Consider the following 21999-nt stretch of genomic DNA (forward strand, 5'->3'; position numbering starts at 1 on the left):
TGATTATGGGATGGATCCCTGGATATGGCAGTCTCTAGATGGTCCATCCTTTTGTCTCAACTCCAAACTTTGTCTCTGTAACTCCTTCCATGGGTGATTGTTCCCAATTCTAAGAAGGGGCAAAGTGTCCACACTTTGGTCCTCGTTCTTCAGTTTCATGTGTTTTGTAAATTGTATCTTATATCTTGGGTATACTAAGTTTCTGGGCTAATATCTACTTATCCGTGAGTACATATCATTTGAGTTCTTTTGTAATTGTGTTACTTCACTCAGGATGATGTCCTCCAGCTTCAACCATTTGGGGAATGCCAGGGCCAAAAAGTGGGAATGGGTGGGTAGGGGGGGAGGGTATGGGGGGCTTTTGGGATAGCACTGGAAATGTAATTGAGGAAAATACATAATAAAAAATATTTTTAAAAAGTTACCATGGTTGGCCTTAAAATTACTCAATAGCCAAGGCTGGTCTTTATTTTCAATCTGCATGCCATACCTCCTGAGACTACAGGAATGGAGTATAGAGTCCATGAAGCAAGTACTTAAGATCACTAAGTGTGTCAACTTTAAATATAAATGAATAAATTAGTTAAGCACAGAAAAGACAACTATAAAATCTCTAATATTAGGCAATTACTAATACAAACTAAACAAATTGTAAAATTTATGGCTGAGAGTTATAAATATTTCGACAGTGTTTCTGGCTTTCCTGGAACTAAATATGGCTGAGAATCGTACCCCAGGAGGTTTCTCTGGTTGTCTCTCTGACATATGATGCTCCCCTTCCTCGCCTGGGATGCCATCTACAGCAGCATAGGAAGGGGGTTTGTGGAGAGTGCCTACAAGTCCTAGATGGAGGATTACCTTCTATGCGAAGCTGCAAGGATGCTCAATAAGCACTTGGATAGAAAAGACTCTTAGCACCATCTCCTTTCAGTTGGTTCACAGCAAATGACAGCAAAAACTGAACAAAGAATAAAACTATTTGCTTTTGACCCTTTGAACATGCATTTAAAAGTCTCCCCTAGAGAAAGTATCCAAGGAGCTAAAGAGATCTGCAACCCTGTAGGTGCAACATTATGAACTAGCCAGTACCCCGGAGCTCTTGACTTTAGCTGCATATGTATCAAAAGATGGCCAGTCGGCCATCACTGGAAAGAGAGGCCCATTGGACACACAAACTTTATATGCCCCAGTACAGGGGAACGCCAGGGCCAAAAAGTGGGAGCGGGTGGGTAGGGAAGTGGGTGGGAGGGTATGGGGGACTTTTGGGATAGCATTGGAAATGTAAATGAGGAAAATACCTAATAAAAAGTAAAAAAAAAAAAATTGATATATTAAAAAAAAAGTCTCCCCTATATCCTTCATCCAAGGATCCATTCATGCTTGACCAGGTATTCTAACGCTATCTTTTAGCACGGTAAGATCCACTTCCCATATAGAATAAAGAGTTGCATTTAGTTACTATGCCTCTTACTTTACTTTAATGAACTAATCTCCATTCTCCTCTTGAGAATTTTGGAGACTTTCCCTTCTTACCCTGTCATTTGTCTCCCAGTCTGACTTTATCTGATGTTTCTTTGTGATTGAGTGATTCCCTCCTCACTGTCTACTTTAACTGACATAGGAATCTCATGGGGGAATGTTGTTAAAGCACAGGTTCTGATTCAATTAGACAGTGGTGAGATCCATGTTTCTCCACTTCTAACAGGCCCCCAGGCCATCCGTGGTGCTGAGCTCATTTTAAATAGGAACAGCCCAGGGGATACTGAATTAGAAGAAGGGGATATAATTAGGACTGATTGCTTGCTGTGACAGTTCCTATGAATTGTCAACTTGACAAGATCTAAAACCACATGGGAAATAAGCCTATTAGCATGTCTGTAGGGGGTTATCTTGATTATATTAATCGAAATGAGAATACCCACCTACTATGAGTAGTATATCTCCTTAGGTATGGGATCCTGAACTGCATAGGAGTCCAAAAGCAAAATGAGCAGTAGCACACACACACACACACACACACACACACACACACACACACACGCACGCACACACACACATTGCTCACTTCTGATAGAATTTAGTGTGACCAGCTCCCATTGGTATGATAATTGCATTGCTGTGATAAACCCATACCTGTCATGATTGACTGTAACCTGTACCTGTCAGACAAATACAGCCCTTTCTCCATTTAGGTGTCTTTGTCAGGGCATTTTGTCAGAGTAACCTGAAAGGTATCTAAGACATCTTTCCCTTCATCATGACTATTTAATACAATCACTTCCAAAGATGCAAACTTCTTCCAAATTGTGTGTTTTAGTATCAGAACTGATTTCCTTATTACTGTAGGAAAATGTCCCAAGGATATGAGAAGTCAACATGTATGACTTCACCAAGGGCCCAACTTCATAGTTAAGACTTTTTCAGGCTTCTTGACTAAACAGGTGATGACAAAAATCCTATAGAGTGAAAGAGGGGATGTGATGAGCACCTTGGTCCAGAACCCTACCAATGCCCATGTACTCAAGTTCCTAGGGAATTGAAGTGGAAGTCATGTGATACAATACAGACTGTTGTTTTGCTGAGGCAAGACCTGTGGGAGGACACATGATGTTTGGAAGTATAAATAGGACTCAATGGAAATGACATTGTGCTTACAAAGCTAGCTTTGCACCACTTCCTTCCTCTCACATCTTCATCAATCTTCACTTTGTTGCTAGAGGCAGAGCAGAGACCTTGTGCTGGCTTCCCATATGGTTCTGGTTACTCCTGCTGACTCGTGGTGATTCAGTAGATGCCTGGCTGTTTCTGCTGGATTGTGCCACCACTACTGATTTGTTTTTTGGTATCCTGACATTACTGAACTGGACTGCTGGTATCTTGATAGCGAATGGAATAGTCCCCTAAAGAACTACTTCCAAACAGGTTCACATCCTCTTGTCCTATTCACCATCTTTTCTCCCCTACCTTAGTACAGTAGATTAGAAGAGGAAGGGCTTGAGGGGTTTGAGAACCCTTATTAAAAGTAAATTTTAAAATCTTAAGCCTACAGGGAACCCCAAGAATGATGAGTTGAATGTAAAGTGCTTGACTTGGAGCACTTCCTTGCCATATTTCAGACTGTGGCCAAGAACAAGGACCAGGAAATTTAATGAAGACTGTGCTAAAAGCACTTTGGGTGCCTTTGGGTGGTTGGCAAGGTAGGGACTGTTAACATCATGGGGGCTGAAACCCATGATGTTAATGTCATGTTAGGTGGGAAGATAACAGAGAAAGAGATTAGCGTGCTGCTAGCAGGACATGAGGACAATGATGATTGTATCAACTATGAAAAGCTTATCTGGAAAACACTGGATATTCCCATACCCCAAGCCTGTGTGTTGTCATCTGTGAGAGCTCTCTGTAGTCTAAGAGGCTTCCTAGCCCTCTGATCACAGCACCTTGCCTCTACTCTTTTTTGAATAATGTTTGTCATTTGCCTTCACCAAATAAATTTTTTCTTTTGCTCTTTCTCCAAATAATTAACTGACTGATTCCCAATAACTCAATGAACCCCCAACACTGTCATAATTAAATATATGATCGACTCACTGAATGGTTTCAGTCACTCAGTGGCTTAATACTGAAGCTAAGAAATCAACCTTGACTGGTTTTTCTTGTTTAGCTCTTCAGCTATGTCAGTAGCATGGTTACCTTGAGATATACCCTAGATCTGCTCTATGCTTCTTGTGTCTGCTGCTCATGATGAACACCATATCTCCTTTGTTTCTTACCATGCTATGACAGTCATCTATTTGCTAGTCTAACTCATTTCATTTTCCTCTTAACAACAGCCCAAACTACTTCTCCTAAAGACCTCTCATTACATGTAGTTGGAAACAAAAATCCCAAGGGCTCATGTTGTTCACCTAATATTTGAGACATTCTTAATGTCCTTTCTCTTGCATTCCTTTCTGGTCACAATGTTCTGCTTGATTTTCTTTCTCTGATCAAGATTTACACCCCTTCTTTCTTTGATAGACCTTTCCCTGAGCTTTACACAGCCCACTCCTTCCCTGTCATTGGAGCACACCCTGATTGCTTATCTAAAATAGCATCTTCTAGCTGACCTTAAAGCCTCTTGCCTGCTACCTGCTTTCCATGGTAACTGAAAATAATTGCAAGCTTTTTAGGGAGGGAAGCAATTAGTTGTTCTTCCTAGCTGTAAACACCTTTGGACCACAACAATGATCAACATGACAAGATATATCTAAAGGTGTAGTAAGCAGTACAAACATTAGTAACCAATATCTCTCTGATAAGGTTTAAGGACCACTCAATAGGAGGGAAACCCTTCCAGATACTAGAAACTTAGCAAGCATCCTGGGGCCTGAGGGTTTAGGGATCTTGGAAGAGAATCTACTACCATCACTTTGCTAGATAAGCCTAATTCCCAACTATACTCTAAATCTTATCCTTTTTTCCACAATAAGTATAGCTCTCACCCCCCATCAAAGAAACTTCTTTACAGCAAATGGGGAACATCATAGAAAGCCACAACCAGACACAACACAGAGATGCTGGATTATGGGGACCCCATCTCCAATGGACACATCTACAACTCACTTCTTGCAACTATGACTCAGGAAAAATATGGAAACAGGGTGGAAAGATTATAAGAGCCAGAATACTAGAAATCTGCTACAAAGCACTCTCTTGGAGAGTGCTGCATAAATAAGATCTGAAAAGTGGCAGTATCAATAGACATGCTAACAAGGAATGAAGGAAGCGATCTCATTGGGTCACACCCCTGGATAAGAAACTAGAGGAAACTGCAGGCTCCTGAGAGAGGGAGACTTAACCTCCCTCAGGGATGAGTCCCATCATTGCTTAATACAAAGTTGTCAGCCATGAGACCACATGCACACAAAAAAGCACTGATACAGAGGTTATATTTATATACTTGCATGTACATAGACATACAGATATGTAACAATAAGAACCAGAGTTGGGGGCTGGTGAGATGGCTCAGTGGGTAAGAGCGCCCGACTGCTCTTCCAAAGGTCCAGAGTTCAAATCCCAGCAACCACATGGTGGCTAACAACCATCCGTAACGAGATCTGGCGCCCTCTTCTCGAGTGTCTGAAGACAGCTACAGTGTACTTACATATAATAAATAAATCTTTAAAAAAAAAAAAAAAGAACCAGAGTTGGATAGGCTATTAATTGAGAGTTGGAAGACATGGAAGGTGTTGGAAGGAGGGAACTTGGGAGGAGCTCGAGAGAGGAAATGGAAGGGAGAAAGTGATAGTGATGTAATTACAAATGTAATAAAAATAACACCGTCTTCAGTTCCAATAAGCCTCTCTCACATGACTTGTGTTTGTCATATACAGCTGCTTTATGAAGCCAGGTTATTGATTTGCTTATTGTACTGTCCCTTCCCCTCTGGAGATGTATGGTCATAAAGGAGGAGATTCTATTTCAGTTTTACTTAACTTCATTAGCTCCAGTGCTAGAAATAATACAAATATTCAATAAATATTAAGTGCATAGATGAATGAATGAATGACATGCTAATCAAAAGATCAAGAATGAGGAATTGATACAGCTATTTTTCTTCACTACCACCAATATTCTTTAACCATTAGTACTAAGTTTTCAAATAATTGTGGGTCCCATCAACAAATCTGGAGTGATATTGGACAATGCATAGTCCTTGACCCAGCCTCTGTTATGTTTAGGAACCTAATGAAACTCAGAAAGTGATCATAGCCCAGAAACATGTCACCTCTCATTCTGTCCTAAAGATGTCTTCTGCTTGTCTTGGGTTCCAGGTGAGTCCATATATTTAAACTTGTCATATAATCTATAGATATAACAATACAAGTATAACTATGCAAATAAGAAAACTATCAGAGCAGTTAAAGAAAGTAGAGAAGAATGATCATCAAACAATTAGAAATTTAAATTCTTTCATTAGAGTATAGAGGTGATGGGTTTGGTCAGAATGGAAAAAACAAAAACAAAAAAGCCAATTTGGGTATAACAATATTCTTCAGCTAGTCCCAAGGAAAAATATTGAATAAAGAATCATCAGATAAGTGATATAAGAGCAAGGCCTGAGCCAGGAAGCAAAGACCAACAGTAAGGAGGGGACAGCGACAACCATCTAAATGTCAATAAACCTCAGTCTTCCAAAGCAAGGGAAGAAAAGATAAAATAACACCTCATTCAAGTTGGTAATGTGTTGTGCACCTTCACTATTGCTGGAAAGGAAAATACATCTTCAATAATGATTATCCAGGAACAACACAGAAGATGCTGAGAGCTTAGATGGCTCCTGACTTTCTTGAACCTTGAGTAACATTGACTTTTGGTTCTACATCTTTGGTCAATCTACTGATGGAGGTAGAGGTGTTGCAGCTTACAGAATCTCACTATCATGTGTCTTTCTCAGTGCTCAAAATGTCTCATCTTAATTCACACAACCCTTGTCTGAGAAGAAGCCATAAACTATTCCCTCTACTTTAGCTTCCAAGGCCCAAATCAGATATCCATTTCCACTTGTCTGCAACCACTCACAAAAGGGTGATTTGAGCAGGGAGAGCAAAATGTGACCTCCACTGCTGTAGACTGAGCTTGCATCTTCTATAGGTTTGGACCACCATCAGACACTCCACATTCTAAGGACATAATCTACAAAGAAACAAGTACAAGTTCTTTTCTAGAGGACTTAGTGATAGTTTGAGCATTAGTTGGTTGTCAAAAGTGGGTGGTAGAGCATGAGCTAGGGACATCTAGTGAATAAAAGTTGCAGAGCTACAGCTAACAGATAATTCACTTGACAGATTTCCAACCACCCAACGATTTATCTGACTCAAATTGTCAATAATTGGGGCTGGTAAGTCATGGGTCAACAGGCTCAGATGTGCAACAATGAGGCTAGCTATCATTCATGTAGATATGATGGGTAAGGTGGTGACTAAGCATACACTGATGAAAGGCTTCTCAAGTTTTGAAGAGAGGGGAAGACCATGTTTTCAGTGGTAATTATTGCTTTAAACCAGTTTTATGATTGATTTTGGAAGTACTGAAAATCAAGTTTATGATTTTGAAAACCAAACAAAATTAAGTATAAGGCAAATTTAAAAAATAAATTTAGTCTAGGAGGCAAACATCTTTTAAGAAAGTTAATGGTCTGGATGTGGCCCAAGAATTGCTAGATAGAGCTTGTTGCTGCACTCAGTGCTTTATCTATTATATAGGGTAAAAATAACAACACAATAAACTCTGAGCAGCTATGAGGATGGGCATCAGTTAATAGTGAATAATATGATAACCGGAGAAAATGACCACAACCAGAGATGGCTGGATAAGTAAGAGTCAGGTTTAAAAGCATCACATAATATATGGCATCACTTCAACTGCCTAATGCATAGAAGGTTTCAACAGAAAAGTGGACAAAACTATAAACAAATAAATGTCATAAGAAGAATTGTAAACAGAAAAAAATGAATAATTCCAACGAAGTCATTGTGACAAATTGACCTGATAGCAGTTAAGATGGGACATTCTTTATTAAGGAGATGAGTATGTGGTATGTGTGAGTAAAGACACGGGGTGGAGCATTGAAATGCACTCTTAGAAAACAAACTTTCTCTGCCATCTCAAAATATACCAAGTTTCACGTGGATACAGCCTTTCACAGATGAATCTACAACGACTATTTGTAATAATCTTGAGAAAAGGATTGAATAGATGGATGTGGAACACTTACGATTTTGTTCAGTATAATATGACTTCTAATGGCAAAGACATTGGGGGAAAGCTCTACAGTTCGTTTACAAAAGGTTCAGCAGATTGTACTGTGAGCCACAGCACAGGTTGTATGGCTGCCAAAGAAGGAGGAGTATGTTATTAAGGGAAGCTAGGTTATGCCATTTTCTTGCATACTGTAAAAGTATACAAACTTGAGATACAATTCAGTGGCAGAGGGTGGGATTAGCACGCACAAGGGCCTTGGTTTCATTTCTAACACCTCAAAAACAAAACAAGAAGAAAATTCCTCATAAGTTCATGCTTCAGTTATTTGTTCGAGTTGTATTTCACTAGAGGGATAGTAGTCACTATAGTGAAAAACAATACTCTATAATTTATCCTATTTATATTTCAAGTATGTAATTTTCTTAGAAGAAAACAATGATAGCTCTGCATAACCATAAAAATGTTGCTTCCGTGCAGAAGTCCAATATAATACAATATATATTTAATGTTAAGATATCCACATATCATACCCTAGGGAAATTGTATGAAGTGCTTTATCTGGAGTTGCATTTTATGATCTGTGAAGTCGGTGCACTAGATTTCAATGGATCTCTTAAGAATAAAGGCAATCCTGGTTGATTTATTTATGACTCTATTCATCAGAGGGAAGAAATGTCCCATTAAGTTAGAAAAAAAAAAGACATTTTCTGTCTTTGATGATAAAGTAAATCACCCAAAGCTATACAATTGAACATATATATATATTTCCCAAAGGTGCTACCACCATCAACTGATACCCATCCGAAGGTGAATTTCATCGTTAAATAGTCCTTAGTCTGCTGCTGGTGAGATGGCTCAGCTGGCAAAAAATAATTTTGTTGGACATCCTTAATACAATCTCTGGTGGAAGGAGGTAACTTACCCCTACATGTTTTCCTCTGAGCTGTTCCCTTCCCTCCCTATACACGCACACACACACACACACACACACACACTCACACACACATACACACCACATACACACTTGCATACACATTCAAGGACACACACACACACAGATAAATTGCAATTTTAAAAACTTGAATAACACACAATGTAAGAATATTGCATGCACCTTGTTACATAGATTCTGGGATCCTGATGACCCAGCAAACACCCCTAACCACTGAACCATAGTCCCAGCATCTAGAAAGTTTGCTTTTTATTATTAGATCAGTTCACAGTCTAAAGTAAAAAATTGTATCAGGTAAAAGCTACCCAAGAATGCCAATTTTCTTTTACTTATATGCTAAAATTCCTGAGAAATGCAGTAACAAATATTCTTCTCAAAAATGACCCAGGCATGATTAACATGAAACTTTGAAAATGAACAAATTGATCTTTGCCTTCATCTCTACCCCATCAACGATTTCATTATTTTTGTAATCTTAAATTAAAAAAAATAAACTCAATAAACACATATTTTTGGAGTTGGTAAAGCTTGGGTTAAATTATATTAATACCTAATGGCATAATATTTAAATGATAAAATTATAAATAAGCAATAGCATTTAGTTTGAGAACTAGGAGCCAGGAAGTCTTGAGCCTGGAGAGGCCCATCCTCTTCATAAGTTTTTCTCTGGAAAGTTACTACTGCTGGCATTCATGTCCTATTTTATTTGAACAGCATACATGCAAGTTGAGCCCCTTACTCTGAATTAGATGCCTTTTCTCTACCTGACCCTACCGAGGCTGACAGGCTGAACATAAGCTCTGTGTTTTCGAGAGCTGGAATGTTGCAGGTCCAGAGCCAATTATCTTGGGCTACCTTTGGCCTCCTAAATACACATGTACTGCCCCTGTCTTGTCTGTGCTTATCCTAACATCCTTATCAGTTATCAGGCAAAATCTGTTTTGGAATGTGCAAACAGACCCCTCAACTTCTACTAACCCAGAGTCTAAGAATGTCATCAGACAGGATCTGAAGCCAAAAGGAAAGACTTTCTCTGGAGGCTGTGACGCTCCCAACTGAGAGTTCAGGGTTTTTATAAAAGGTCTTGATTTATAACTTTTTTCCTGTTTCTATAAAAACCAATAGAATTGATACCATATTGGAACATGGAATTTGGAGTAACAAGAATATATGTTCTTAGGACAAAGTAACTGTCATTTATTAGAGTATTTTTTATTTTCTTTGGGGTGAAGGCTGTGTTCTCAAAATGATGAAAAGCCATTCCTGATTTTTTGCTGCTGATAAAGATGTTTGGTTTTGATCTAGTTCACTTTCTATTGCTGTGATAAAAGCAACAGTGATTGAAAGTTTCTTAGAGAAAAGAATTTATTTTGCTTATACTTGTGAGGCATGGTTGTATTGTGTTTGTAGGCCACACATGGAGGCTGAGTCACCTATTTTGAATGGAAGAGACTCATACATTCTCTGGTGGTGACAGTCCATCATTGATGGAAGTCTAGGTAGGAATACAAGCAGGGTAAGGAACTTGAAGAAGAAACCATGAGGGAAGGCTGTTCACTGGCTTGCTCCCTTCCAGTGTTCTTATACAGCCCCAAATCACATGCCTAGGAAGAGTTACCTAACACAGTCAGCTAAACTCGCTTATCAACCAATCAAGTCAGTCCTTCATAGACATGGACAGAGGTAAATCTGATTCAGGAAATTTTTCAATTGAGATATTTTTCTCTTCCCAGGTGACTAGGTTGTGTCAAATTGATAGCTAAAACTATGCATGATAAACCTATTGTCTTTGAAGGCCATGTGTGGAGGCTGACCCACCAATACTGAATTAAATGAATTCTCTCTATCTGGACTCATCAGTTCTCTGATGGTGGCAGGTAGAGCTTTCCCAGAAGAACCACAGGCTTGGTACCCATCTGAGCTCCACCATAACTAATTCTGTCTCTCTACATCTTCACACTTTCATTGTCTTATGGGGAAAATGGAAGAGATAAACAATCCAGAAGCTAATAGCCCTTAAGACTCAAGGTCCTGCAATCTCATAGCACGGTCCTGGGGCATGCTTTAACCCTGACCCCTGAAGGGTTTTTTCCTACCATCTCTCAGCCTTTGAAGAGGGTAGCTCTAATATTTAGGTATATCTGAGATGAATATTTATTTTCTATGCCCTAAGTTCTCGGGAAATAGGAAACAAGCACTGTGCAATGAGGAAGAGATATGAGCTCAATAAGTAATATTAAGAGAAAATAGAGACAAAAAGAACAGCCAGTTGTTAGACTGCAGAATAGAGCAGGACCACAGAGGTAGTTGTTACCAATGCTCATCCTGCCAAGCGAATTAGCATTTTCCAGGGTAGTCTTGACACTAAGTAAGCAAGCAAGAAAACAATAAATCTCCTGGGTATTTTCATTGTGCATCCAGTGTTGAGATCCTCAAGACAAGATGACACGAGAGAACATTTGAGGAAATGAAGAAGCTAAATTAATTCAGAAATATCCTTATACAAATAAGATGTTTTTCAAAATATAGAAAAATTAGCCATGCTAGTCGCCCTTGGCTGGCATGAAAACCAAAACCACTACTCAGCTGTGCCTACTGGAAAGCCAGGCCTTCGAATCACGGAGCTGAAAATCATTGTGAAAATACTTTAATATCTCATCCTTATTAGATTTCAGACATAGGTCATTGGTAAATCTATTTAGAGAGTTATTTGTTTAGTCTGTCTCCATAAATGGGGAAAATGTGAACTCTGGTGCAGCTATTTTGGAGAAAGCATTTATATAATGTTTGGACATTTAAATACAGCTATGGATCCCTATGAAATTTCAAACTTTTAAAAGTCTGCATTTTACTTGTAAAGTAAAATGCTATTTTTTTGGTATACAACTCATTTTCATATCCTTTTATAAGGCTGGCAATGTGTCTTCTCAATGTTGAAAGACTTACAGGCCTTGGTTACATTATAAGGCAATAGGGTGGAAGCGATGTCTACATCCCAGATTCTGAAGTGAGATGAAGAATACAGTGATAACTCTTGCTTTCTGACCTCTTAGAGGATCTTTTTATTTTCCTTCCTGTTACAAGATTAACTATTTCTTTCCATAGCTGCTGTTACAAGTATCATGTGACTGTGTTTTCTCTCTTCCAGATTGCTCCAAACCTAACTCCCACTCTACTGTTACGACGGGAAATTTGTTAAGTTTGGATGACAGGGAGAAAACCAGGCTGATGTGAGGAACAAAAAGCCTCCTTTTGAAAAACAATGCTTGTACTTGTTGTGATAAACCAAAAAAGTCCAAATGGCAACGCATATGACTAGAAACCAGCCACATAACCCAGAAGCTTACATCACATGTGCCATGTGACAGGCACACTTGCTTCTTACTGCACTTCTCACTGTTGCACAGAGAATAAGGAACCCTAAACAAATACAGATGAGGGCTGTGACAACCTAGCCATGGCTCCCTGGACTCTAAAAGTGGCTCTCCCATTGTCCAGCGGGAACTTCTCGTTGTCATGAAGGATAGCTTCAGAGATTTTGCTCTGTATAAAGAAGCTAGGGAGTAGGGATTGATTTTTATGTGAATTCTCATTAAAGAGAGCAGTGACAGTTATTTCAATGGTTTTCCAGTACCATGGGGATCAAAGCCAAGACTTCTATGAAGAACCGCTCTACCTTTGGAATGGCAGCTTTCCTACATGGAAGGCTCAAATTGCGTGTTTTGGGGGGAATGCTAAAGAATGTTTTTTTTTTTCCTCTGTAAGAGCTTGTACCAAAGTGTCTGGCATTTCCCTGCACCTACTTAATTATGTGTAAAAGTCATACCTTTTAATAGAGTTGCCGGAGCTCACTTTGATCATTCTCAACTTTTTATTTAATGAAAACATACTCTTACTGAAATGTCATTGGTAATAGCACTCAGAAAATGTATGCAAATGTATTTATTTGGGACTGAAAGTTTGTAGAGTGCTCCTACAGAGGCTGTGTGTGTCATGGTAACTAACAAGTACAATGTTCTCTGCATTTTCAGATGTAGTGACTACTTTGTATATATTAATTAGGTTGATTTTTATTGCTACACCTATGTAGGGTTTTTTTTCCATCTCTGTGAAGATAGAAATCCCAAAGCAGAGAAATCTGAGTACCTATTAAGTTTCAAACCTGGAACAAATGGTCGAACTGTGTATTTAACATATCAGAGGACCTTGCCTCCATGTTCTCCCAGAATCCTTCAGTCCCCACCTGTTATGGGGTATGGTTTGCATACCCTGCCCTCTACTCAGAACTCTCCAGTCCAGGGACTGGGCTGCCCTTCCCTAGAGGCTCTTCCCTTTATAACCCAGACAGTTTGATTACCTACCCACTGCCCCTTATTTTTTTTTTTTTACTTTTGTACTCCTGGATTCTGTACTTGGGTCTTCTCTCTCCCTTCCCCTCCCCACTCCACATGGCTCAGGGTCAGTGACCACTCTGCTCTCTCCCAGATGTGTCTGCCTCTGGCTGTGCTCTCCCACACATGTATAATAAACTCTCTCTGCCACCATGCCTAAGAGCAGTCACGGCCTTTCCTTTTTATTTCTTTTAGTCCATTCAGTATCCAGTCTCACTCCTCACACAGCTGGTAAGCAACAAAGCCTAGGTTCAAACCCTGGAAGGATAACTCCTCTGTCAGCCAGCCTTTTCAACAGAAAGGCAAATTCAAGTCATGGCCCCCACGACCAACTGCACGTTGTTATGTGAAATCATGGCAGTTATGACAGGATTTTGGACTGTAAGCCTTTCATTCCTGTTATGCAGCTGTGACAACTTATAAAGTCTGGATGATTACAGTGTGTTATCTTCCGAATTCATCACACATCTCTGATGGCACTTTCAGCTCAAAGGATGACACAAAGAAGACGTTGGTTCTTCATGACACTTTCTCATGTCACTTAAAATAGTCACCAAATCCTAAGATGTGAAAACTCAAAGGGACAGACCTTCCAGATGTGGTAGTTTGAGAAAAACCTCAAGGAGAAGTAGAACACTGCAGAGTCTGCTGACCAGCAGGAGGCCTGAGGCCACTGTCTTCGTGACTTGCTCACACTCTCCTCTCATCCCCTACAACATCTTAGTAAGGTAAAATCCAAAATAATACTGTTTGTTGGAAAATGAGAAAAAAGGCATTTGAATACATACACCTGAAACTTGTGTCTGAACAAGAATGTCTTCAGACACACATCTATCTGTACATACACCTAAACAACTGATCAAAGACATTCTTAGTACATTTCTGGCACATATAAATCAATGACTGAAGCAATGATGTCTAAACAACTTTTCAATGGCTTGTTTACCTGTACTTTGAGATGAAGTCATTGTTACTTAAGCACTCCACATATTAATGTAGAAGATATTCATCACTTTGAAAGACAACCGTGGTTTGCCCAATTGAATGGCTGGGCAAAAGAGAGTTAATATGGTATAAAGTAAAGCCACTGGGGACTTTTGGGATAGCATTGGAAATGTAAATGAAATAAATACCTAATAAAAAAAAACAAAACAAAACAGAAAGAAGAATGTAAAAAGTAGCCGGGCGTGGTGGCACACGCCTTTAATCCCAGCACTTGGGAGGCAGAGACAGGCGGATTTCTGAGTTTGAGGCCAGCCTCTTCTACAGAGTGAGTTCCAGGACAGCCAGGGCTACACAGAGAAGCCCTGTCTTAAAAAAACAAAAAGAAAAAAAGAAAAAAATGTAAAAAATAAAAGACCCTCTATGATAGAATGTAAGGCTAGTTATCATACACAAGAATGGGAACAGTTTGGTGGCTGGAGAAATGGCTCAGCAGTTATCAGCCCTTGTTGCTCTACAAATGGACCCGAGTTCCATTCTCAGGATCCAATAACAGCTCACAACCATGTTTACCTACAGGGTCTGGTGATCTGACACCCCTCTTCTGATTTCTGTAGGCAACACATATACATGGTGCATAGGCACTCATGCAGGTAAAATCCCCATACACATACAGTAAGAATAGATGTTTTTTAATTGGAAATTTTCGTAGCTCCGACAAAATTACTTTACATTTCTTCAAACTCAATATTGGAATAAACATCACTCTTTCCAAACTGCTAAAATCTTCCATGTTTGGAAGATCATCAGTCCCAATATAAAGATAAAATATCGTTTGGGTGGGGTTTTGTGGACCACGCATAATTAGAACCAGGAATTAAACAGAATCCGCAGAACTTTATAGTTCACAGTTTACAATGTGTGTCTTAAGCACTGCTGAAAGGATACACATCATTTACTCAGGACACTCTTCCTTTAGTTCCCAGTTCCATGACATGCAAGCTCGGAGCCCTGGGGGAACACTGTGTTCTATGCTATTGCTTCCTATGCCTAATCTCCCCCCTAGACTATCCCTCCTTACCTGGGTTCAGTGACTGCTTTCTCTAATCCCAACACTCAGAAGGATGAAGCCAGAGAATCACTGCAAGCTTAATGCCAGCCTGGGATACTCATGAGACCCTGTTTCAAAACTCAACCCTGAACGATGGAAACCCTAAACAACGGAGATCAGCTCCTTCCCTGCTGACAGCACAGGGAGAGTCGCTGAGTTTTGAAACTCACAAATGTAAGATGTCTTATGAATTCTATTTTTTCTTAATTTCCTTATTACCTTCTGTTCATTCTAAGGCAATTTTAAGAACAAATTATATTATTATTTTGCATTTCTTGATCATTAAAGGCTAGGATTCAAGGAAGAACACGTAGACAGCCCCAGTGTTCAAGGAAGGATGGAGTCATGATGGGAGGTCAGAAGATAATGAGTTGTTCTTTCTTGTCTTTTACTCCCTGCCTCCTAATTTGGTCTCCCTACTGAAGAAGCGGGTCACAGGTCAAATAAGACAGCCAAGACCTGTCAGAGTCTTGGGGCTCTGAAATACCAACTGAATCATCACAACTTCAGTAACTGGTGGAGTCAGTAACTGCTCAGCCTAATTCTGAAATCCGGGGAGTCTTCAGATATCTCTAAACTTGTTTTTCATCCAAGGAAAGTTCTCTAGCTTGACCTTTGACATTTGTGCCTTTAAAAACTTTATCTGCAGTGATTCTTGTCATTGGATCATTCTCCTGGACTCTCTGGGAAAAATAAAGCAAGGAAGATCACAGGCCAAGCTATCTCTAAAATATAGATGTTCATATACTCTAGGATACTCTAGGTGCATCGGCCACATGCTCAGAAGTTTATCTTGTCTTGAATCCAAGAATAGACTCTTCTTTTTTTTCCCCCAATTTTTTATTAGGTATTTTCTTCATTTACATTTCAAATGCTGTCCCGAAAGTTCCCTGTACCTTCCCACCACCCAGCTCCCCTACCCACCCATTCCCACTTCTTGGCCCTGGCATTCCCCTGTACTGGGGCATATAAAGTTTGCAAGACCAAGGGGCCTCTCTTCCCAATGATGGTCGACTAGGCCATCTTCTGCTACATATGCAGCTAGAGACATGAGCTCTGGAGGTACTGGTTAGTTCATATTGTTGTTCCTCCTATAGGGTTTGCAGACCCCTTCAGCTCCTTGGGTACTTTCTCTAGCTCCTCCATTGGGGGGCCTGCATTCCATCCAATAGCTGACTGTGAGCATCCACGTCTGTGTTTGCCAGGCACTGGCATAGCCTCACACGAGACAGCTATATCAGGGTCCTTTGGCAGTTGAAGATCGGGTAGCTTCAGATATTGCTGAACCAGCATGGCTTTAAATGATGTTTTCCTGGAACCTCAAGCAAATTTAAACTGTTTTGGAAATTATCAAGGTCAACAGGACACACGGCATGAATTATTCACACAACTTCCATATCATATATGGGGCTCAAGCCATTAGTTAGATATCAATCTCATTATGACTGTCTCATCAATGAGTAACAATGGTGAGGAGACTTTTATTTTGCCAGTTAATGTTTGTTGTTGTTGTTTGTTTGTTTGTTGTGATGTCTTATACAGATCTCTGTAGAATTCTCTATATTTGATTTTGTCCCCTGAAGTTCAATGTTTCCATTATAAATCGTTATAGAATTCTCTATGTTTTATTTTGTTCCCTGAAGTTCAATGTTTTCATTACTGTTGCTTAGGTTTCATTCATTCATCCCTTCATATGTGCAAACACTAAGTCAAAAATTTTGTCTATTAAACAAGAAATAAGGTCTCCTCCTGGATCAGGAGGCAATGTGGTTGTCTCCATCTCTTCATGTTCCAAGCACAACTTAGATGTTCCAAATGGGACTGTAAGGTAGCTGTCCGTGGTTGTTCCTTACCCGGACTGCCAGACCTTTTTGGAAACAAAAATGCTACTACAATAATTAAAGAATCACTCTTTGAACACTCAAGATCTGGTGCAAAAGGCTTAAGCTCAACCAAGCACAGCTCCAGAATATATTGGGCTCTGTCTCACAGGAGAGGAACATGGAAGAACTGGAGGAAAATAATTCTCAGTGAAATCAACTGCTGATAGCTGGGCAATGTGTGAAACAGGTATATTGTGATTGATGAATAGTCTTTTTTGGAGGAAGCTCTGTCTAAAGCTCTCCAGCCTCTCCTGCATTTGTTAAGCACATTAACTTTCAAAGCAAAATTCTGGTGCCTCTCAAAGAAAAAATATATATATATGTATGTATGTATGCATCTCTCTGTCTCTCTCTGTCTCTCTGTCTGTCTCTGTCTCTGTCTCTGTCTCTGTCTCTGTCTCTGTCTCTGTCTCTGTCTCTCTCTCTCTCTCTCTCTCTCTCTCTGTGTGTGTGTGTGTGTGTGTGTGTGTGTGTATAGGATGTACCCACAGCAAGTAGAAGGCATCTTTAGACCAGGAATTATAGACTGTTATGAGATACCCAATGTGAGTGTGGTAGTAACTGAACTTGGAACCTCTGGAAAAACAGCAAGTACTCTTAACCATTGATCCATCTCTCCAGCTCCTAAAGGAAGGCAATTCATATTTTTACCTTCAAAATGCAAATTTAAAAAAAAAAAGATGTGTATCAGACAGTAACAAGGTGCAAGCTAGTAGTTTTGGGCTCATTTCTGTCTACTTTGATCCTAAATATTTATTTTGCATCTTTTGTTATCCATCTTCAATATTCAGGCCAAATTCTGGGGTTTCAACAGTTTATCATTTTCAACCTGTCTTAAAGTGTTAAGCTACCTTAGGAAGGATGAATTGAGCAAAGCTAGTGAATTTGAGTCAACTTCTTGCTAATGAATGTATTTGAGCACAATAGGACATTATTAATCTCTGTTGATATAGAGATGTGCTTAAACAGTGTGATTCAGGATAAAAATACTCTGTGATAAATTATAAGGCCACTTAATTACAGACAAAGATCTTACTTAATTTAATTTATTCGGGAACACACTTCCTCTATGTTTAATAAACTTTGATTATTTCATTTGTAGACACATATGTTTCAGAGATTATTTTTTAAAAAAAGCAGTTAACTGAGAATGTAGATCCTACAATGGCCTTTAAATTTCTGAAGCATTTGTTGTAGTCACATTTTATATGATAATTTATTGGTAATTCATGTGATTATTCAATCTCTAGTCTTACTTCCACTATATGTGGTATGGATATGCATATAGAGTCAGACACAATGAAGTATTGGAAGGTCTTATCTAGTCTAGTTATGGGGTGCTTCCTATTATATAATCCAGCATTAGGCAGAAATGGAAGCTGGGACTTGATCACTTATAGTGGACTTGTTTCCAAGTGCATTGAGAGTTACTTCTTTTGATGGGGGAAAGCTAGATGTTTGCAACTGGAAGATGTAATAGAACCTTCTTCAGTGGCTTGACCTTAGATGTCAGAAGCAGTTCATTTTAAATTTGAACTTCAGTAGCTTGCCCATAACTATAAACACACATATTCCATCTTCTTACCCCATTAAGCAATATATACAATAACACAATCCATATGTTTAAACAACTTGTGTTTACTGAAACCCTTCCTTGTTCCTGGCACTGATGTAGGCTTTGAGTAGAAAACAAAGTAAAATCAAGCCCACAATCTTCATGGAGTCTGATGGCAGAAGAAAGTCATGAGCAAAAATTATACTCTGAAGACAATCTATTTATAATTGAGAATTACCAAGGGAAACTAAAAAGGGAGGGGTTAGTCATTCAGGGGTGTCCTTTTTTATTTAAGGCGCTGAGCATTAAACCCAGCAACTCAGAAAGGATAGGAAAATACTCTACCTTTGAGCTACATCTGCAGCCCTAGCAAAACAAAGAATTTAAAGGAATGATTAAGCAAGACTTCATCATCAGAACTGCATTAAAAAACAGATCTGAGGAAACAAAGATTATTTTAGTCAGAAGAGCAAGTACAAGCAAGATGGGAAGCCACTGTGTCTGGAAGAGTGGGCAAAGTGAGATGAGAGACTGCCTTCAGGACTCAGGGAAGGCTGTGATGGTTTCCCAGGAAGGATGACCATGATGTAATATGTTATGACATGTGTGTGCCTCAAGATGGTCTGTGCTGATATGTACAGTAAAGCCTATATGTCTGGCTTTAGGGAAAATGTATAGTGAAGCTCTGGTGTCTGACTTTGAGTGAAATGTTTGGGTTAATCAGTTGAGGTGAGAAATTGTTCTGAGCCTGCTTGAACCTTGAAGAAATCTGTCTCCCTGAAAAATGTGCACTTGGTGTTACTTAAGAGCTTGCAACTGCACAAACCTTGGTCTAAGACATTCTTGGAAAACCCAGAGTTCTTACTTTTTTTTTAATTAGATATTTTCTTTATTTACATTTCAAATGTTATCCCCTTTCCTGGTTTCTCCTCTGAAAACCCCCTATTCCATCCCCCCCCACACCAACCCACCCACTCTCACTTCCCTGTCCTGGCATTCCCCTACCCTGAGGCATTGAGCCTTCTCAGGACCAAGGGCCTCTCCTCTCCTCCCATGGATGTCCAACAAGGCCATCCTCTGCTACATCTGCAGCTGGAGCCATGGGTCCTTCCATGTATACTCCTTTACTTTTGATTATAGCAAGTCATGGTCAAAAGGGTCTGAGATTTGGGTGTGTTGTCTGCTCACTCAGGCAGAAAGAGCAAGATAGCTTTGTTAGTTAGAATCTTTCCCAGCCCCAATTAACCTTGTATAATGATTGAATAAAGTAACTGGAGTGAGCTAGCCATGGGGAGGCAGGGGTTGGTCTTTTCCAAGAAAGCTAAACCCTTCTGATCTTTCCGGAAATGAAGGCTTAGCATCCTGGTGAGGCTCTCTCTCTCTCTCTACTGTGGTACCAATACCAATATCAATCAATAATAATCCCATGGATACCTATTGAGAATGTGAAAAAAAAAGAGGCAAAATCAAATTAAGATAGAATTTGAGATTTGGAAGTTATTTGGTTTCTTGGCTCATACCTGAATCAGAATAGGTCTCTATACCTCAGTTCCAACAACACTCTGGCTTCTTTGTTCTTTGCCTCAATAAATTATGAATTCCCGGGCATAGCAATTTTATTTCTGAAATATGATGAACTTGACATTCTGTGTTAGAGCTTTCATGGGTCCGCTTCCCTGATTCCTTGTCCCTGGAACCTGCCTTTTCTTCCCTATCTCCTTTATTTACACATAGGTACAAGCATATTTGGATAACCTCAGCTCTTCTACTGGTCACGAACCATTGGTTACAGATAAGGCATGATCCAAACTGACTCTATGAGAACCTCCCCAATGGTGTTTGTAACTGTGAGTCCAAACAGAGTGTGTGTCGTTTCTTGAGACATGGGAATGTCATACTGAGACATGTTCCAGCATCTGTGCTCTGCCAAAGAGGCTGATGTGGCAAATTGTGGTCTATGCACAGAGGGGAACTAGGGTAAGAGAGAAGCTTCCTTGAATTTCACTAGACAACTTTGTACTCGTAAAAAATCAATCGAATCTTGCTTCCCAAGGGTGCAAGCCATTTAGAGGTAAATACCATCAATCAGATGCTTTTCAATGTAAGTCCTTGACATGACAACTAGAGAGCCAAATGTAAAATAATTACCACACTTGGTACTACATACAGAGTTACATGAATTTGCAGGTTGTATGATTAACATTTTAAAGCTTGCAAAAAAAAAGATATTTACTAAAACACAACTTTCAAAACATATTTTTTGAAAGATACAACTAGTGAGACTGCAAAAATCACAGCAGGGGAGAAGATAAAACATGTGCTTCATACTCAGAATGAGTTGAGAGGGTAACCATCATGAGATCCACTCGGTGAATTCCCAAGGGGTTTTAAAAGTTATCGTGGGAACCCATGGATGCTATCCTAAGGAATTCAAAATGGTGGCCATCAAGGTTGTACAGCCTGTGTTTCCTCTGTTTGAACAACCAGGAGGAACACTTCATATTTCTCCTGTTCAAAATTTTGCTTCATTTATGAATCACTATTGACTATCATGGATTTCTGAAGCTGTGCAAGATTAAGCATGGTTGGAACTCAAGTATTCCATCTGTGTGGGAACAGCCATACAAACATGTTTAAAGAAGAATCTCAATTTTAATAACAAGTTGAAAGTTACTAGAGAGCTCTTTATGAATTTCTGATCCTATTTCATGACAATTAATAACAAATATATATATACCTTGGAGTCACACCTATGTTGCTTTACACCACAAGAGAAATGAAGAATCAACAGAGGAAGAGAAGGTTCTAAGCATTTGTACCAAGCTGAGTGGTTACAAAAGAACCTCTTCTCTGGGTAGTGACAAATTAGAAATGTCTGCCCATTCAAGCTTCTTGGAGACTTATGAACTCCCCTTTCCAGGCTTCTGCTTTATGGCTATACTAATAACCCTTCTCGTCTGTGTAATAACATGTTAGGTACCTTTTCTAAGTCACGTTTCCATATACTTTGTCAAACAAAACATGAAAATGGCATGCCTGGTTGGCTTCATAATTATTATATTCTCATAATTTTTACATCAAAATAATAACTATACCCTGGGCATTACTATTTTTAGAATAATGAATATTCCAACAGTAATACATTTACATAATGGATGGTAAATTGACATAATGGAATGGTAAGCTTTGATATGTATGTTAGTCAAGAGCAAATCATTTTTTCTCATTAACTTTCTTTTTTTTTTCATTTTAAATAATTTTTAGTACCTAATTTATTATTTTTTTTTATTTTTTTAATATTTTTATTACATATTTTCCTCAATTACGTTTCCAATGCTATCCCAAAAGTCCCCCATAGCGCCCCCCACTTCCCTACCCACCCATTCCCATTCTTTTGGCCCTGGCATTCCCCTAAATTGGGG

General features: G+C 39.3%; 1 protein-coding gene and 1 pseudogene across 1 annotated transcript in view; one reads left to right on the forward strand and one right to left on the reverse strand.

The window, feature by feature from the left end:
- Rab27b (RAB27B, member RAS oncogene family) overlaps positions 1 to 21999 on the reverse strand; it is a 149219-nt gene that overhangs the window by 78832 nt on the left and 48388 nt on the right. The window lies entirely within an intron of this gene.
- LOC110284556 lies at positions 2481 to 3428 on the forward strand (annotated as a pseudogene).

Source organism: Mus caroli, chromosome 18 (genome assembly GCF_900094665.2).
Source record: "Mus caroli chromosome 18, CAROLI_EIJ_v1.1, whole genome shotgun sequence".
NCBI classification, from domain to species: domain Eukaryota; kingdom Metazoa; phylum Chordata; class Mammalia; order Rodentia; family Muridae; genus Mus; species Mus caroli.